General features: G+C 48.6%; 2 pseudogenes; both read right to left on the bottom strand.

Annotated features, from left to right (window-relative positions):
• Positions 1-7,972: 7,972 nt before the first annotated feature.
• LOC125534216 (agmatine coumaroyltransferase-1 pseudogene) lies at positions 7,973-9,636 on the bottom strand (annotated as a pseudogene).
• Positions 9,637-12,610: 2,974 nt separating this feature from the next.
• On the bottom strand, positions 12,611-16,454 carry LOC147986982 (uncharacterized; annotated as a pseudogene).
• Positions 16,455-18,268: the final 1,814 nt, after the last annotated feature.

The following is an 18,268-nucleotide window of genomic DNA, read 5'->3' as shown; positions in this document are numbered from 1 at the left end:
TAGAATTCTTTTGTGGTAAATTAACAGGAAGAAGCGTATTGTGACGGTGAACCCATGGAGTCAATCCGTGCTTTATTATTAGGGAGAGACTAGTACAAATGCCCGTGCGTTGCACCGGGCGAAAAAAGAAGCACAACATGCTTCATGTGCAAAAAAAAGTGTGTTCCTCCAAACATTATTGAGCAATAAATAAAGCATGTAGTTAGCCTAAAAAAACCTGCTTCACGTGTTAGTATGCATCGTTTTTTATATCCTATTTTAATAATTGTTGATGATAAGGTTAAATATGGAAATTTTCTTATTTTTAATAAAAGTTAACGTTTACATAAAAATCGCGACACTTTTTTAAGAATAGTTAACATTTTTACTAAATTGAAACATTTCTTTAAAAAGGAATTTTTAACAGATGTTTTTCAAATAATGTTTTGTCTTTTCGAAAATTATATTTTATTTGTAATTATTTTTTGCAATATTTGGGCTTGGCCCAAACATAAGGACTTGCCTACACAAACACGCACACTATAAGAAAAAGAAGACAATGTCGTTGCGAGAAGAACTGCACACGTTGTCTCTTCCCGTTCCCCATCTCACTATCCCTAGTAAACGAATAATTGGCCCTCTTCATTTAATTGCCCATGCGTTGCAACATGAACCCTAACATAATATGCATGTTTGAAAAGTCACCCAGGATTCAGTTATCTTGCAAATGCATAAAAAAATCTGGTGTTGTTGCTCCATGTAGTCCCCTTGTCTTCAGATATAAAGCCATGTGAAAAAATTGTCACCCTGGTAAAATATTGCATGCTTGAGAGATCTGTATGCATGTTTCAATCTCTGTTTGCAAGTTGCGGCCATGTGAGCATGGTCTATGTTCCAGTAAAAGAAAGAGAAGAAAAACTATACCGAAACAGATGACCTTTGTACTGGGAGGAAAACTAACCATCAATAGATTAGCTTTTTAAGTCACATGATGGGGAAAAGGTAGATTTACCATTGGGGAAAAATAGGTCTTATTAGCACTAAGACACACATCACGCATAGAAGATAAGGAATGCCAGAACATAGCATCAGTAAGAAAATAAAATTTCATAGAACAGAAGCACCACAATTTGAGTAGAAACCTGACATGGGTAATAGACGATTACTTTTGCTTTAAAAGAATACATCAAAGCTTCACCAATAAGGAAAAAGGCCCGTGCCTTGCACCGGGAGAAAAAAATATCAAACAGCCCTAGCCTAATAAGCATGGACCAAGACCCCCTCAAAAGTCCATCTCATAATTTTTTTAAATGAGTAACAAAAATTACTTCCAGGCGTGGGGGGGGGGGGGGGGGGGGGGGGGATAATCCCCAAAAAAGGAACAGGGGGATAATTAGAGTACATTCTGTAGCGTAGGTCCACCGGGACATAACCAATAAGGACTACATCTTCCTTTGTTCTAGCTAGACCAGCAAGCTCATGGGCTAGTTGACTCTCCTGCCTCCTCGTGTGTTGGACGTGGGCAATGACAAACATCTTCAAAACTGATTTGATCTCAATGAGGATAAGAAACCATGTCCACTAATTTAACATGGCATCCAACCCATGTCGTCACTTTTCTTCCTCCCCACCCTCACCAGTGGTGACCACGTGTCCACCTGATCACCATGTGTCTGAACATGGTTAATTGCAAGGCGATGAACTGAGCCACTATGTAACACGCCTTCGAGGGTTACCTTCTGTACAATGGACGGGTGACTAATCAGCAAGGATACCCAGTTGAGAATAGGGCAAAGAGCTATTAACATAACACAAATAATCAAGAATAATTCAAACAACATCTACTTCTCTGTTAATGTTGACACCACTTTTCTTGCAGCAAGCATAGCATTTATGTCAAGTTGACAACATCTACATTCTTACCCTTGATCATAAAAAATACGACGAGTTGCGAATACAGTACCTGACCGAGAGCCTGCAGGCTAAGAGCTTTGATATTCCCATCAGTTAGGTCTACTGGAAGTTGCCTTCTGAGGTTTATACATAGAAAAGGAGTTTCGATAGAAGATATGAACTTCAATGTTATTATTTTTATGTGGAAAAAACTCTTTAAGTTATATGGTGAGCTGCTTAATTAAGAGTAACCTTGGTCCAGATGGTATCCCTGGGAGTACTTGTCGATTGTTGCAATCCTAGTAGCTAGTTGCATGCTAAAGTAAGACCACCACAAATGCAGCATGTAGCAAAACATTTTTTTCTCGATTGTGGTGCCCTCGAATTGCTATGGCTACTGAAACACACACTATGTGCAGCTACAGACACAACACAATAATAGAAGTCATTTCGTCTATTCACTCTTGGCTCAGGACATAACGGTTTTGACACGACTACACACTCTTTAAGTGACGGATTATGAACACAGGAACTATGGAAGCTTCTTTTGTTTAGCAAATGCACCTAACTTTCATTGCAGTGATGCGGAATGTCGATGCATGATGATCTTCTTGCATATGATTTTTCTATGCCATCTAAACTGAAAGATGCATTATTTATGTGAAATGTGGAGAATAAAAGGGTTCAGAGATGATGAAAAATGCAATTTTACTCTCAAATACTTGCTTCTGCAGAATATTCAGCACAACATAATTAGTTTCATTTGATTCGGTTCTCCTAATGTACTACTAATTTGCTGATCCATTTTCTAATTTTTAAGATTACTAACTTAAATGTTAAAGGTTTCATCAGAAATACAATGTGTTCAGTTTGTATAAGTGCACGAATTGCCCCTCCTTCAGTTTGGCACTTATGACTCGTTAGTAGCTTTTCGAGGCAATACCGCTGACCTATTAGCAAACTTGAGAATATATGTGAAATTTAAATCATACTTTACATAAATTCTGCTATTTTCTCCTCAAGGTAATCACTTTTTATTTTAGTTGCAGAATTCTTGAAGATACATAACCATGTTTAAACAGAGAACATCATAACATGATTTACTATTGAGTTTGGCGAAAGGCAGAATCATCCATGGCCCATCCATATTATAGATGCAACATGCAAGTTACGAATGCATATATGATGTTATGCTACTGAATAATTATGAGCCACACTCATAAGGCAAGTGCAAATGTCCAATAGCTTGTATTCGACAACTGATGTATTTCAAAGTCTAATTGAACATTCATGTGAGTCCAAACTAACCAGGGCCTCATCAATTCTGGGATTAAGAAAGTAGAAGCATGAGGCTAAGATATCAAAAGGCTTTTGTTATTGTTTCAAAAGTTTCCAAGTGACGGGGTAATATTTTCTACATATAGTCAAGAACTGCATGAAATAGGCTCATATAGTCAATAATTAAATAGAAGTACTTTTAGAGACTATTCAACGGCCTACCTTGAGGGAAGCATAGCGAGCAGGCTGTTTTTCTGGCGAAGTCGACGTTCAAAATGTTGATATGACTTCCGAACAGAGAAATGGTTTCATATGGCTTGAGTTGCTCATGTTCTTACCTCTTGGACATTGCACCAGAAATAACATTGGAGGTTGCAGCAAGGTCCCATTGTTGTTTCCAGGGTACTACTGTACTCACTGATGGCATTGAGAGAGAGAGGCCAGAACGACCTCTCCAGGGCGGTGGCGGGGAGAGCTTTCCCTTGGTTGGAACGAAGCCAGCCATGGACCCCGTCACCAAGATGACCATGTCCAACATCATCTTGCTCATCTTCTCCATCATCTTTGACACACAGCTTCCGCACCCTGAACAACTAAGATTAGTAGTGATAAATGAGTGATGAATAAGTAGTAACTCACACAAGATGGAAAGTGATACTGTTAGCTGAGTCACTACCTCTTAAGGTTCTTGTCGACTCCTCCACGCTTCGCCGGACCTGCCTGGCTGTTCCCGTCAGCTCCACCGGTGCCGCCCAAGCGTTTTGCTCGCGCTGCTGGCTGCTTAAGGACTAATCACGTTGGCTCCCTTTTGAACCTGCACGGCAGTGGATTCAGAACAATTGCCTTGTCGTAAAAAAGACACAAGGGATAGAGCAGGCCGGAGCACTACCTACCTGGCTGGCGTAGGCCTTGCTGCGCACGACGATGCCTTTGATGAGGTGGCTGGTGCCCACGTTGATGGCGAACACACCATTGTAGCTCTACATCCTTGGCGACAAGTAGTTCCAGTACCCGTCTGCAGAGCACATCGAGGGACAGCAGCAGCGTGGAGTCGGAAACACCAATTAACAAAATAACTCAAGCTCCAGCGGCTAGCTTGGCTCAAGTGAAGATTGACCAAAATCATATCAAGCAATATGGAGCATCACTATACAGGGAAAAGGGGAAGGGGATTTCACGACAGGGGCCTTCAAGTCATGGCGTGGTTTGCATATCTTCTCATTGTCCATGAAACGTTCCTCCCTACACATCTAGAATCGAAGAACAGAGTTGAGTTTAGAGAGAGAGGGAGGAGAAGAGAGAGAGGAGGGGGTGAACTGATCAGAGGAGGAGCTTGAGCACCCCATGGCCGCACCCCATGGCCATGGCCACCGGGCGGAGGAGCTCCATCCAGTGGGCCGAGCTACGTGTGGGGCGAGGTAGGAGCCAGGGAGGAGTCACCAAAGCCGCGCCGATGACATGGTGAGGGCTTGGGGTGAGCGGTGGTGGCCGGTAGCGGTGAATCCCGCTGGTGGAGAGGAGGCAGCGAGGCTAGGCGGCGGTAGCGGAGAAGAGTAGCAGGGGCGGGGGAAGCCGCCAACGGCTGCGGCGTTCATGCCGGCGCGCGGTGCCGGGGAAGGGGGGCGGTCGACAAGAGGTGGCGGCGCGCTGGAGCCTGGAGATCGTGATGAGATCGAGATGTTGATCCGTTTTTGCCTGGGCTGAGTTTGGTGTGCCGAGGCCAAACGAATCAGGGAGAAGTCCAACTGACTTAAAACATCAGCGATGAAAATTTTGACGACGGACGAAAGATGTTCCCGAATTAGTACCATCTTGTGTATGTTTTAAATTCAAACTGAAAGCGTAAAATTATAAAAAGAAGCGTATTAGGACGGTGAACCCATGAAGTCAATCTGTGCTTTATATATATATATATATATATATATATATATATATATATATATACTAGAAAAAATGTTCGTGCGTTGTAATGGGAGAAACAAAAGATTATATAATCAAGTACATGTGGTTACATGACAAGGGAGTGGGATAGATACTTTATGATTTGTCAATGCCACGTGTCATTTATCAGGATGGGTCTCGCATGAGACCTGGTCTCATAAAATTCTTTTCCCATATTAGGTAGTATGATGTACCCTAACAAATCTCATACTCCGAGCCATGACACGAGTGACGCTTGAGCCATTTCCGTGGCCATGCTCTCGACTTTCGATGGTCGGATTTGTTTTTGCAGAACTGAAACTGGTACGTACGCGCGTACCGGTGAACAAAGTCCACACCAAAACCGTCAGTCCGTCGAACTAGCTGGCTACTAGTGGTTACTCTCCGGGTAGAACTGTTACTGATTAACGAATTCACCATGGAAGCTTTCCATTCCGCTCGTCCAACTCCACTTACATTTCTTCATTCCTCTTCTCCACGTTTCGATTTCACCCCTTTCATCTCTGTTTTTCCTTTCATCGGTTTTTCATCAAGACTATCTAACCGTCCTCACGTCTTATTTACTTATCAAATAAATTTTGGTTTCCTTTGATATGTTAACAAGTATTATAAAATAAAATTGACATTTTGGTTCATGGTGATTAGGTATAAAAGCTCAATAAAATTTTAACAAATCAATGCAAAACCATTTGTCATTAGGGCATCTCCAACGCTTACTTGCAAATTTGCTCTGGCATCCGCCCGCGGACAGGGGGCCAGTCCATTGATGATGCCGGAGGCCGCCATCTAATGCTGCCCGCATACATTTCAACAACTATTTGAATTAACCAGACGAAATTCATGCAAACATAGCGGATTTCATATAAACAGACAACATTCATTCAAGCATGATGGATGTTTATTACAATTCGAACATTTAGAATTAAAAAAACATATCCTACCGCGACGTTCGGTGTCTGGCATTCGGCGTCCAAGCCCTTGTTGTTACCTTCCTGGAACCAAGCCCTCCTTCCGTCGTCTCCGTCAGCACCGGCCCACATGGGAGACAAGGCCCTGCCACCTCCCATGCCTTTCTCATCCTCAAAGAAGTTTGCACCTTGTCCGTCGCTAGTGGACGTGAGGTCCACGACTCCAGCGTCAGCGCTCTCGTCGTCCCACTGGGCCGCCCGCAAGTTCGACGGTGGCGCGTAGGACACGTAGCTGACATCGTTCTTGTCCGCGATCTTCTACAGCTGCGCCTCTGTGGTGGACAATTCCCGGCGAGCGGTGGCTTGAGCGCGGGCGGCCTCGTAGAATGCACGCTCCGCGACGAAGTTAAGGTTCACCACGTCAATGGTTGTCACTGCTTCCTCACTCGTGCGCTCACCGCCAATTTGGCCCTCCGCCAACCGATGTTGCTCGAGGAGGAACAGGTTGTATCGTTGTTCCTCCAGCGCAGGCTGGAACGCAGACATAGGCGCAGGCGCAGGCTGCTCCTCCGTCATGGCGGCGTTGAAGTGTGCCTGCTCCATAGTGAAGCCGGCATGCCCAGGCGAGGGATTCGGCACGGTGTCGTCGTAGCCCGCCTCCATCATGGGGTCATCCTCGTCGTCGGAGACCTTGGGCGAGTTGGCCGACATGTCGTCCTCGATCCACCTGGCGTGGTAGCTCTGTCAGGCAACCGCAAGGGCGGCCACCTCGTGCTTCATCTCTGTCGAAAGGCTCTCCCACGGAGCGTTGCCCCCTGCAGTCATGGCGGATATGGTGCAAGGGAGGAGAATGTGGGGCAACTTGTGTTGTGGCGTGGTGTTAGCCGGATGTGGCCGACTTTAAATAGCGGATTTCGGTGAGGCCAGGCGTCAGGATGTGTCAATGCACGGCGCCAGAGTGGGTTTTCTCGGCCAGCAAGCTTGCTTAATGGCGGCATAAGGATGGACGGGTCATTGAACGGGCGTGGTAGATATATGTCCCATCTCGTCCAGTAATGCGTTTTCGGCATTGAACAGGTGCGGACACCGAGGATTCGTCGCGGGAGACGCCCTCGGTCTGCTTGCAGCTTTAATGGCGGGGCCAGTGAGAGGTCACGTCCGATCTAGGCTGGCATCAATACGGAGCGGCCACTCTACAACATCATGAGTGCAGGCAGCTGGCGTCAGGCGGGAAAGCGTGCGGGCAAGGATGGGAGAGTTTTGGATGGGCCAGAGTAGTCAAAAGCGGACGTGAGTGTTGTCCGGACGTCCGCAAAGCCTTCTTAGCTTGTCACCGATTTTGCGGGACAAAGTGTATGCGGACCGCCCTATAAACCGATGCAGAATCGGGTTGAACCGCATGATCTAAATGGTTACGAACGGTTTGAGGATCAGCGCTCCTTAACTAATTAGAGGCTGGCTTGCCATTATATTATCAAGACATATCTTAGGCCACAAATCCTCAAAGTGTAGTACGACTATTGCATAAAAGAAGTACTCATGCATTAGTATGTACAATAATATGTTGACAGAAAATAATAATTCCTCCAATTCAAAATAAGTGCCGGGGTTTTGAATTAAGGTTAGTTTAATTTAATTTCAAAACTGAGACACATATTATTATTATGAAACGCAGGGAGGTATGAAGGATTCAAGAGCAACTTGGCCACCGTATATATAATTACGAGACAAGACATAACAAGTGAACAAATAATTTACCTTGATCATGTTCACCATCTTCTGAATATTTTAACTTTGTTTATTTACTCCCTTCGGGCCTTTTTAGTCTGCATATTGGAATTCTCTAAAGTTAAACTTCACAAAGTTTAATCGTATTTATATGAAAAAATATCAATATTTGCTATGCTAAAGTTATGTAATATAAGACTTTAAGTCATGACACATCTAGTGGTATTGATTTCAGATTGTAAATGTTGGCACTTTTTTCTACAAAGTTGATCAAACTTTATGAGGCTTGACTTTAGTTAAAACTTATATGCGAACTAAAAAGGACCGGAGGGAGTACTATCCCAAAACATCATGTACAATTGAATCAAGAACTTGAAAAATAATAATCTAGGCAACTAGCTATACATACACGGATCCAACATCAGGCACACATTGGCACATGCATGACAGGTACGTGCAAAGCGGAGCTAGTCGAGGGTGTAGCAACAGTTCTTGAAGGTGTTCATGTCGCGGCTGAAGAGTGGCACGTAGGCGTCCACGCTGCCATCGCCCAAGAAGGAGGGCAGCGGGATGAGCAGGCCCTCCACCGGCAGGTAGCTGGGCATGAAGAAGAACGGACGGCCGCCGCCGAAGTCCATGTCGTAGAACGGGATCCGCAGCCAGCTGTCCACCTCGATGTTGGGGCTCAGCACCATCTCAGCCGCGTCGGCCGTCGCCAGCAGCCGCTCTTTCTCCACCGCGCCGGAGCTGGCGAAGTCGATGAAGGACTTAAAGTAGCCGTCGTTGATCCGGGCCACCTCCCGGCTGATGAGCTCCACCGCGTGCTTCACTGGTCTGGCCACGAGCTCCCCCGCCGTGGTGGTTGGCCGCGCCCAGAGGATGACGTTGCCGGTGTATCCGTCCGGCACCTGCGGGCTCATCCGCGCTCTCCCGTCCACGGCGATGGCGACGCTCGTGGTCTCCCCGCCGTCGAGCCCGCGCGCCTTCGTCATGCTCCGCCAAAGGTGCGCCACCACGCACTGCAGGGTGCTGCAGGGCCTGGGCGCGCCAGCCGACGCCTGCGCCTTGAGCCTGGAGATGAACTCCCGGCTGAAGTGCACCTTGTTCACCACCACCTCGTCGTCATCGTCTTCGTCGTCGTCGCCGTCACCATGGACAACGTCGTCGTGCACCTTCTTGTAGGGCTTGAACTCGACGCCACGGTGCTCGTACTCGACGTGCAGCGGTTCGCGGGGATGGAAGAAGGAAGCGCGGTCGTGCACCGGGACGGGGTCGATGGCGGCGCCGCGGGTGGCCTGGCTCCACGCGACGAAGAAGTTGCCGGTGGAGCGGCCGTCGGACACGATGTGCTGCGTGGTGAACCCGACGACAAGTGACCCGCACGCGAATCGCGTGACCTGGATGAGCATGAGCTCCTCGGGCCCGTCGTCGCCGCTGGGGTGCAGGCTGAGCACCTCCGGCGTGGGCTTGAGCGGCATGACGCTGTCGAGCGCCACGTCGGCCGTCGCCTCCACGAACCGCGCGCCGGCGTCGTTGAGCATGATTGCGCGTTCGCCGTTGGGGTCCACGCCGAGCCGCCCGGCCCACTCGCGGTAGTCCACCAGCGCCCTGGCCAGCCCGGCCTCGAGGACAGCGTTGGGCGGCGCGGGTGCGTGGAAGGCGTAGATCACCGAGATGTACGTGTCGAAGTTGGCCTTGTCGAGCACGGTGAGCGGGACGACGTCGTTCGTGCAGGCCGGAGCGACGCCGCATGCGCCGTAGTCGGGCTTGACGGCCTTGGACGAGTGCACGGTGATCTTCATGTCGACAATAATGAAAAATGAGCTTAGAGAAGAGCTTAATTGCTTAGTCACACGTACTAGGAATCTTGGACGTGCGGTATGGGTGTTCTTGGGCAGAGGTACAAACAAAGTAGTGTGTGATTATTGGATGATGAGGCTGGATGAGCAGATGTCGAGTGTTTATATAGAGAACTGGAGGGCGATGCATGCGTGCATGCATTTTGTGAATGTTAGGATTAGCAAGCTACTGTAGCTAGGACGAGTCAAAACACATTTCCTGAGGTAGGTGGACGAGCGGATTGACAGACATTTTTTCTCTTGGCGAACTGAGTTGAGTTGACCATACATGCCATTTTCGCCCCGTCCAGAAGACAAGAACCAGCACTTAGTAGTGGCAGCATCGTAGATAGTACTGGTGAGCAGAGGATGAAATGAGAACGCCGCATTGTGAATTTAGTACTACACAACTTGATGTTTGAATTAATAGAATAGTACATTTTTTTAATGGAGGAAACCATCTGCCTCTGCATTAAAGTGATGCATGCAACCAAATTATTAAATAAAAGCACGAAAACAAGATCTCAGGTCCTGTCCTTTTCGGAAAAAAAAGATCTCAGGTCCTGTGCTGGCTCACAAACAGAGTCCAAAACAAATAAAATGTAGAAAAGGATGCCACAGCCGACAAAAAGATAGACTACAATGACTTGTTTAGTACTCCCTCCTTTCCGGTTTATAGGCCTTATCTTAAAATCTTAGTTTTTTTTATTTTATAAGGCTCAATTTGGTTGTTCCGCATCACAAGTTCAGATTTTAATGTGTATTAAATAATTGCATGCAAGTATTAAGAGAAAATTGATCAATGTATGTACATTATGTATGCATGCATTGCAATTAATAAATTGGTAAACATAAATTTTTAAGAAAAACAAGAGCATTAATTGGATGCTTTTACAAATTACATAAAATATTTCACCACTCATCATCTATCTTGATTGGTGAGATTTTTGAATTGAGTCCTATAGATCGGAAAAGATGAGTACATGCAAATGCATGGGTCCGGTTGATTGGTCTAGTAGCACATGAATTTCAATTAATACATATCCGGTCGTAATGGTAGTATCGTAGCTAGTATCATGCATGCCAACTAGGCAATTTTGATGAGGTGGCATAGTATTAAATGAAGAAAGATAGGGTATAGTATCATATCATGATACTGTGTCATAATAATGCTATACTACTTTGTGTTATGCATGGCAATAAATAGAGTACTACATGAAACTACTCCCTCCATCTAGGTGTGTAAGTCATCTTACGTTGCGCACCGTGACCAAGGTGGAGGGGGAAACGAGAGAACTTAATGTTTTTTTGCTAATTAATAACATTGCATGCAATGAACTAACCACTGCATGTCGTGTTTGGTAGTGTCAAGTCATTTAAAGCATGCATGGCCCACATATCTTATTGGTTGATATGTCACGAAACAAGGAACGAGATAAGAGTTAATGTAACGCGGCTAAGTGTTTTGGGATTATTTGGTTTTCGTAAGATGACTTACACACATAGATGGAGGGAGTAATATATGATACTATGCATTAAGGAGGTAGTATCATACACTAGTATCATATGCATGATACTAGTATATGATACTCCCCATTACAACCAGCCTAAGCTAAGTCTAGACTGGCTTCTAACCACGTTCAAAGGTCGGAACGGACAATTTACAAGGGTCCAGGTTTAGGACTAATGAATGTTTACATTGACTCAATAAAAAATGTTCCTAATATTTTAGTGGTGTACTGGTTTTTGCCATCTATCCAACGAAAAACACATTCAACTCCCGAAGGTAATGTCGACATGCTTATTTTACATTTTGTCGTAGAAAATTAGCCGCAAATGTATGCCAAAGTGGGTGAAACAAAGGCCAAAACAGGCTAAAACGAGTGGGCCAAACGGGGTTGCCGTTATTCACCGCAATGCCAAACGCAACATAAATGTCACATTTACCAAAATTATCACCTTTGAACCCCATCTAACAAACTCGTTGAGACAAACATGACCTTTGAGCGTACAAAGAGAAAATCACTCACCCATGGTTTCCACCAGTTGTATTTTTTATTTTTTTGCGGGAAAATTTTCGATCTATTCATCTTCAAACATGATAGTACAATGAACATCAGAAATAATTAAAATTACATTCAGATCCGTAAACCACCTAGCAACGACTGTAACTAAAGCGAGCCAAAGGCGCACGGCCGTCATCGCCTCTGTCTTGCCGGAGCCGGGCAAAATATTTTATAGTAGACAGACTGGAAGTCGTCAAGGTTCGAGGACAGTCGAAACGGGGTCGTTGAGAACGTTGAGGCTGTCACGGAACTCGTTGAAGATGGCCGTTGGCAGTCCTTTAGTGAAGATATCCGCGAACTGAGAGGAAGTGGGAACGTGCAGAACCTTGACGTTGCCGATGCTGACCCGTTCGCGGACGAAATGCAGGTCGATTTCCACGTGCTTTGTTTGCTGGTGTTGCACCGGGTTGCTGGAGAGATACACGGCACTCACGTTGTCACAGAAGACAACAGTGGCGCGGCGTGGCGGTCGACGGACCTCGGTGAGGAGTTGGCGAAGCCAGCACGATTCGGCGACGACGTTGGCGACCGCGCGGTACTCGGCCGTGTTCTGACGCTTCGAGGACCAAGAGACGAGGTTGGCCCCGATGAAGACGCAGAACCCGGATGTCGAGCGGCGGGTGTCCGGGCACCCGGCCCAGTCGGCGTCGGAGTAGGCGATGAGGTCGTGTGTCGGGGCAGAGCTGTGGAGGCGCAGACCGAGGTGGGAGGTGCCATGCACGTACCGGGGGATCCGCTTGACGAGCTGGAGGTGCGGCTCGCGTGGATCGTGCATGAAGAGACAGGCCTGCTGCACCGCATGAGTGATGTCCGGCCTCGTCAGGGTGAGGTACTGGAGCGCGCCGGCGAGGCTCCGGTACAAGGTAGGGTCGGCGACGGGCGCACCCTCGGAGGCAGAAAGCTTGGCGCGAGCGTCGAGGGGCGTGCTGATCGGCTTGCAGGTGAGCATGCCCGCCCGATCGATGACCTCGAGCGCGTACTACTGCTGCGAGAGGAAGAGGCCGGAAGCAGAGCGCTGCACGTTGATGCCGAGGAAATGATGCAGCTCGCCGAGGTCTGTCATGGCGAAGGCTTGGTGCAGAGAGTCGATGACGTGGCGAAGGAGGGCGTTGCTGCTGGCGGTGAGGATGATGTCGTCCACGTATAAGAGCAGATATGCCATGGAGTCGCCGCGATGGAGGATGAACAGCGAGCTATCGCTTCGGGAGGCGACGAAACCAAGGGCGACGAGGTGCGCCGTGAACCGCGAGAACCAGGCTCGGGGGGCCTGCTTCAGGCCGTACAAGGAGCGCTGGAGACGACAGACATGATCCGGGCAGTCGGTGTCGAGGAAGCCGGAAGGCTGCTCGCTGTAGACGACCTCGTTGAGCCGGCCGTGAAGAAAGGCGTTCTTCACGTCCAGCTGGTGGATTGGCCACGAGCTGCCGACGGCGAGGCTGAGGACGACCCGGATGGTTGATGGCTTGACGACGGGGCTGAAGGTCTCGGTGTAGCCGACGCCCTCGCGCTGGGTGAACCCGCACAGGACCCAGCGAGCCTTGTGGCATGCCAGAGAGCCGTCGGCATTGAATTTGTGCCTGTAGATCCATTTGCCGCTGACAACGTTCACACCTACAGGACGCGGCACTAAACACCAGGTTTTATTATGAATCAGTGCATCATATTCCTCACGCATAGCGGCATACCAGCGGGGGTCTTTTAGGGCAGTGCGGTAGGTTGGAGGGATGGGGGAGAGGACATCTACAATGAGATTAGTTTGGGTTTTAGGAAGGGTAAAACCAGATTTGCCGCGCGTGCGCATAGGATGAGGGTTTTGTGGGGGTGCGATGGCGACGACGCGCGGTGGGAGCGATGTGCTGCATGGCGAGGTGCTGCATGGCGCAATGCTGGACGTGGGAAAAAGGCAGCGAGGGGTGGGTTGCATGCGGTCATGGGCCACAACGCGTGGGGTGGAGCCGCGTGGCGGAAGGGAAGGGGGCGAGGTGGGAGCGGCATGCGAGGGTGGGGTCCGCGGAGCTGGCGCAGGGGGCGGGCCGGCGGGAGGGTGGGACGCGGCGGGTGCGGGGAGACAGGTGGGCTGTTGTGGGTAGGCGCGCGATCCGAGGAGGATCTGGAGCTGGTAGGAAACGAGGTAGGTGGGGCGATCCCGAGGCGTGGAAGGGCGGCGGACGATGTGGTCGGGTGCTGGGATTTTCTGTGGTGGGATCGGGTGCGGAAAAGCGTGGATTGGAAGGGAAAAATACTCTCATCAAATGTGACGTGCCTAGAGGTATAAACGCGCCGAGTGCGGAGGTCGAGGCAGCGGTAGCCTTTATGCTCGGGAGGGCTACCAAGAAGAACACACGGGGTGGATCGGGGTGAGAGTTTGTGGGCGGTGTATGGTGCAACGTTAGGGTAGTAGAGGCACCCAAAAGTGCGTAGGTCGGTGTAGCTAGGGTGAACGCCGTGTAGGAGAAAGAAAGGTGTGAGGTTGTGAACTACTCGAGAGGGTCGTCGGTTGAGAAGATGGGTAGCCGTGTGGAGAGCTTCGACCCAATATGGCGGTGGCATGTGAGCGTGAGCTAGGAGGGTGTGAACAATGTCGTTAGTGGAGCGAATGGCATGTTTGGCCTTCCCATTTTGCGGAGAAGTGTGCGGACACGCGAGACGGAGGACAATGCCTCGGTCGGAGAGAAAAGTGAGAAGGGCGGTGTTGACGAACTCACCCCCATTGTCGCTTTGAATGCAATGGACAAGGGAGTGGTACTGCGTTTGAATGTAGCGGCAAAATCGTACAAGAACAGAGGCCGTTTCAGGCTTGTTACGGAGAGGGAAAGACCAGGAGAAATGAGTGTAGTCATCCATTATTATAAGATAATATTTAAAGCCAGAAAAACTGGATACAGGCGACGTCCAGAGGTCGCAGTGAATTAACTGAAATGGGAAACTAGTAAAGGAAATTGATTCTGAAAAGGGTAATCTAGTGTGGCGCCCGCGTTGGCATGCATCACATGTAGGAGATGGTGCGGGCACATTATTACATGAAGGGGAAATAAAAGACTGCAACGAGGCCTGAGTAGCCTGGCTCGGATGACCGAGGCGGCGGTGCCAAATATCGCCGGCGGTGGTGCTGGTGAGGACGGTGGCGCCGGAGCCTAGGAACGCGTAGAGCGGGCCGGAGCTACTAGACCTCATGATTAGCCTCCGAGTGAGCAGGTCCTTCACAGAAAAGCCATAGGGGTCAAATTCAATTGAGCATGAGTTACTAGTAGTGAATTTACGAACGGAGATTAGGTTTTCGACTACGTTGGCAGAGACTAGGACGTGGTTGAGATGAAAGGGTTTGGGAGGGAGGGAGGCATAGCCGAGGGAAGAGGGAGTCATGATGGTGTCGTTGCCTACTATAATGGGAGGAAGATGATGAGCTGAAACATCATAAAGCCGAGTGAGTGTACCTGCGTTCCCGGAGATGTGCGAGGAGGCACCGGAGTCCAGGTACCAGTCGGCGGCGCCGGGCTGCTGCAGGGACATGTTGCTCATCGCGGAGTTGAGCATGCTGAAGTTGTCCCACGAGCCAGGAGCGGGCGACGGTGGCGGTGGCGCATACGAGGAGGACGGCGCGCCGGGGTAGAAGACCGGGTACGCCTGCGCCGGAGCAGCGGGGCGTGGCCGAGGATGCCGGCGGCGTGCGGGGGCACCCATGGAGCACGCCCAGGAGGAGGAAAAGGCGCGCCCCAGGGCGCGAAGTACCCCATCCACGGCGGCTGCCCGCCGGGGAACTGCTGCTGCTGTGGGTGGCGGCAGCCGCCACTAGGGCCGTTGCCACGACCACGACCGCGGCCATTGCCACGGGCGCGATCAGAGGAGCCGCCGCGGCTGGGGTTGCCCTCGCCGGTGGGCCGAGCGCGATCGTCGGAGCCGGGGTGGCCGCGATCGCCAGGGGAGTTGCCTGGGAGACCGCCGACGTTGGTGCTGATGGTGAGGGCGGTGCCCCCCTCGGTGCGATCACGGGCGTCGAGGGAGATCTCTTCGAGAAGGAGGCGCGAGCGCGCCTGGATGAAGGTGGGGAAGGGTACCTGGAGGGTGGGCACTGAGGCGAGGACGTGGAAGCGGCGCGAGAGCCCGCGGATGAGCTGCAGAGTGAGGGACCGGTCGATGACCGGTTCGTCCACGTCGGCGAGGGCGTCAGCAAGGGCCTTCAGGTGGCGGCAGTACTCACCGACGCAGAGGTCGCCCTGGGTGGTGGAGCGGAACTCAGCCCCGATGTGGATCGCGCGGGTCGGCTGATTGTCGTGGAAGAAGTGAATCAGCTGGCTCCAAGCACGGTGCGCCGTGTTGTCCGGCGACTTGATGACGTCGTAGAGGTCGTCGAAGATGGACTCGTAGATCCAGAGCAGGATGGTGACATCGGCGTGGCGCCACGCCACGGTCTGCTGGAGAGGCTCGGAGAAGTGGTCGACGTGCCCCTCGGCATCGTACATGGAGAGCAAGCACCTGAAGATCTGCCACCATTTGGAGAAGTTGCCGGCGGCGAAGTCCAGCTTGAAGTCGAGGAAGTGGCCGATGTTGAGCTGGTGCATGTTGGGGACGCCGGAGGAAGACGAGGCGCCGGCGGACGGAGGACCCGTGAGCGGGAGGGTGACCGCGAGCGGCGCCGTCGCAGGGGGCGCCATGGCCACGGGCAGGGACGCCGTGGCAGCAGGTGGCGTGGCAGGAGGTGCCGTGGCAGGAGGCGTCGTGGTGATGGGCAGAGGCGCCGTGGCGACGGGGAGGGATGCCGTGGTGCCCGGCGGGGGAGGAGCGTCGCTGATGGCCACGGGGAGGGTGGGCGCCGAGGAGGACATGGTGAGGTCTCAGGGAGAACTCGCGTCTGATACCAAGTTGGAGGATTAAACTCTTTGTATTGATTATGACTTCACATGTTTTATATATATATATATATATATATATATATATATATATATATATATATATATAGGTAAATTGTTTGGGGCTCCTAGGTGCCCAGGCACCTAAGCACCATGCAATTAATGCCCCATGCGATTGATCTCTTTCTAAATATTGGTGCATGACATACCTGTCATAAAATGCACGTCATTATAATAGCATACCATTTATTTCCATATATGATATGACATACTAGTTTCTTTTAAATCTTTATTTATAATATATGCACTATAATACCTTGTGTACAATTTCTTGTTTTTGCCTTGTATTCTTTATCGGAATACAATACTCATAAACATATGATGCACCCATCTTTTTTTGCTATTAAAAATAAAAAATACTTTCATGTATGTAGTAAGAATTTGTCCTATGTACCTATATACCTAACACAAAGAATTTATACACATATAATAATACATCTATGACAGAAACCTAGAAATGATATACCCATGCACGATAAGCGAATTGATATACCTAAGAAATATACGTCCCAAACATAACATACCCCAAGATGATAATTAATGTATGGTGATAATCAATATATTTTTTAGTGCGTACTCAAGCCCTCACAAAAAAATGTATACACAAAAATATGCATACTCCGATATGAAATCTTTTTTACATATCATGTACATACCCCGATGTGAAATTTATATGTACGTACCCTGACTTGCCCCGCAAAAAAAAATACCCTTACTTGAAATTTACGTGTACATATTCGTAAATATATATACCCAACGTGAAATTTATGTGTAGATACTCATAAATATACTTATCCCTGTGTGAAATTTATATGCACATACACACAAATGTACATAACCTAAAATAAAATTTATGCAATTGCAAAAAAACATAAAATTTATGCGTACATACCTTGACATTATTTTTTTTCTCTACATACCCACAAAAATGTACATACCCTAATGTTAAATTAATGTATACATGCACCGGCATATACTTATGTGTACATACTCTAATGAGAAATATATGTGTATATACCTGAACGTAAAATTTGGAAGATTTAATCCATTTATGACTATCTATTAATTTAAACATAAATGGTTGTCATGCATGCATGCACGCTTACCATACTTATTAATTACTGCCATATATAATCACATTAATTATTTACCATATCAACACAAACGTCATACATCAACTCACCATCTAACGGCTACCAGATAAGGTGCCCAGGCACTTAGGTGTCCCAAACTACCATCATATATATATATATATATATATATATATATATATATATATATAGAGTGCAACGGCAGGATAAGGTTGCAACTGATCTAGCTAGTCCTAAGGAGACGTGAGCTACGTGCGGGACGAGCCAGTCGTGGGCGCAGGACCTGGGCGTGCGGGTGGCGTGGAGGAAGTAGTGTTCCAACAGTAGAGGCCGAAACAGCGAGACACATTCGCGTAGGAGTATGTGCTTTATTGTGGGCAGTCTGAAACTGCAGAAATGACTTGACTTTTAACAGAACAACAAATTTTTATTTTTTGTAGGTTATTTTCCGAGCCACTGCATTGATCAGTATGTGGTCGCTACTCACTCCGACAGAGGCCAGGGAGCGTTTGGTTATTGGATCTATTCGGTGGAAGACGGTAGCACGGGATATTTTCAACCGGTTTGGATGACGGTTATGTAATAGGATAGGCAATTAGTTTACTTATCTTGTTTATGCCGGCCGGTTGTGACGCTATG

The sequence above is a fragment of the Triticum urartu genome, chromosome 2A (genome assembly GCF_056163025.1).
Source record: "Triticum urartu cultivar PI428250 chromosome 2A, HENAU_Tu73, whole genome shotgun sequence".
NCBI lineage: Eukaryota > Viridiplantae > Streptophyta > Magnoliopsida > Poales > Poaceae > Triticum > Triticum urartu.
This window is presented reverse-complemented; position numbering and strand designations above follow the sequence as displayed.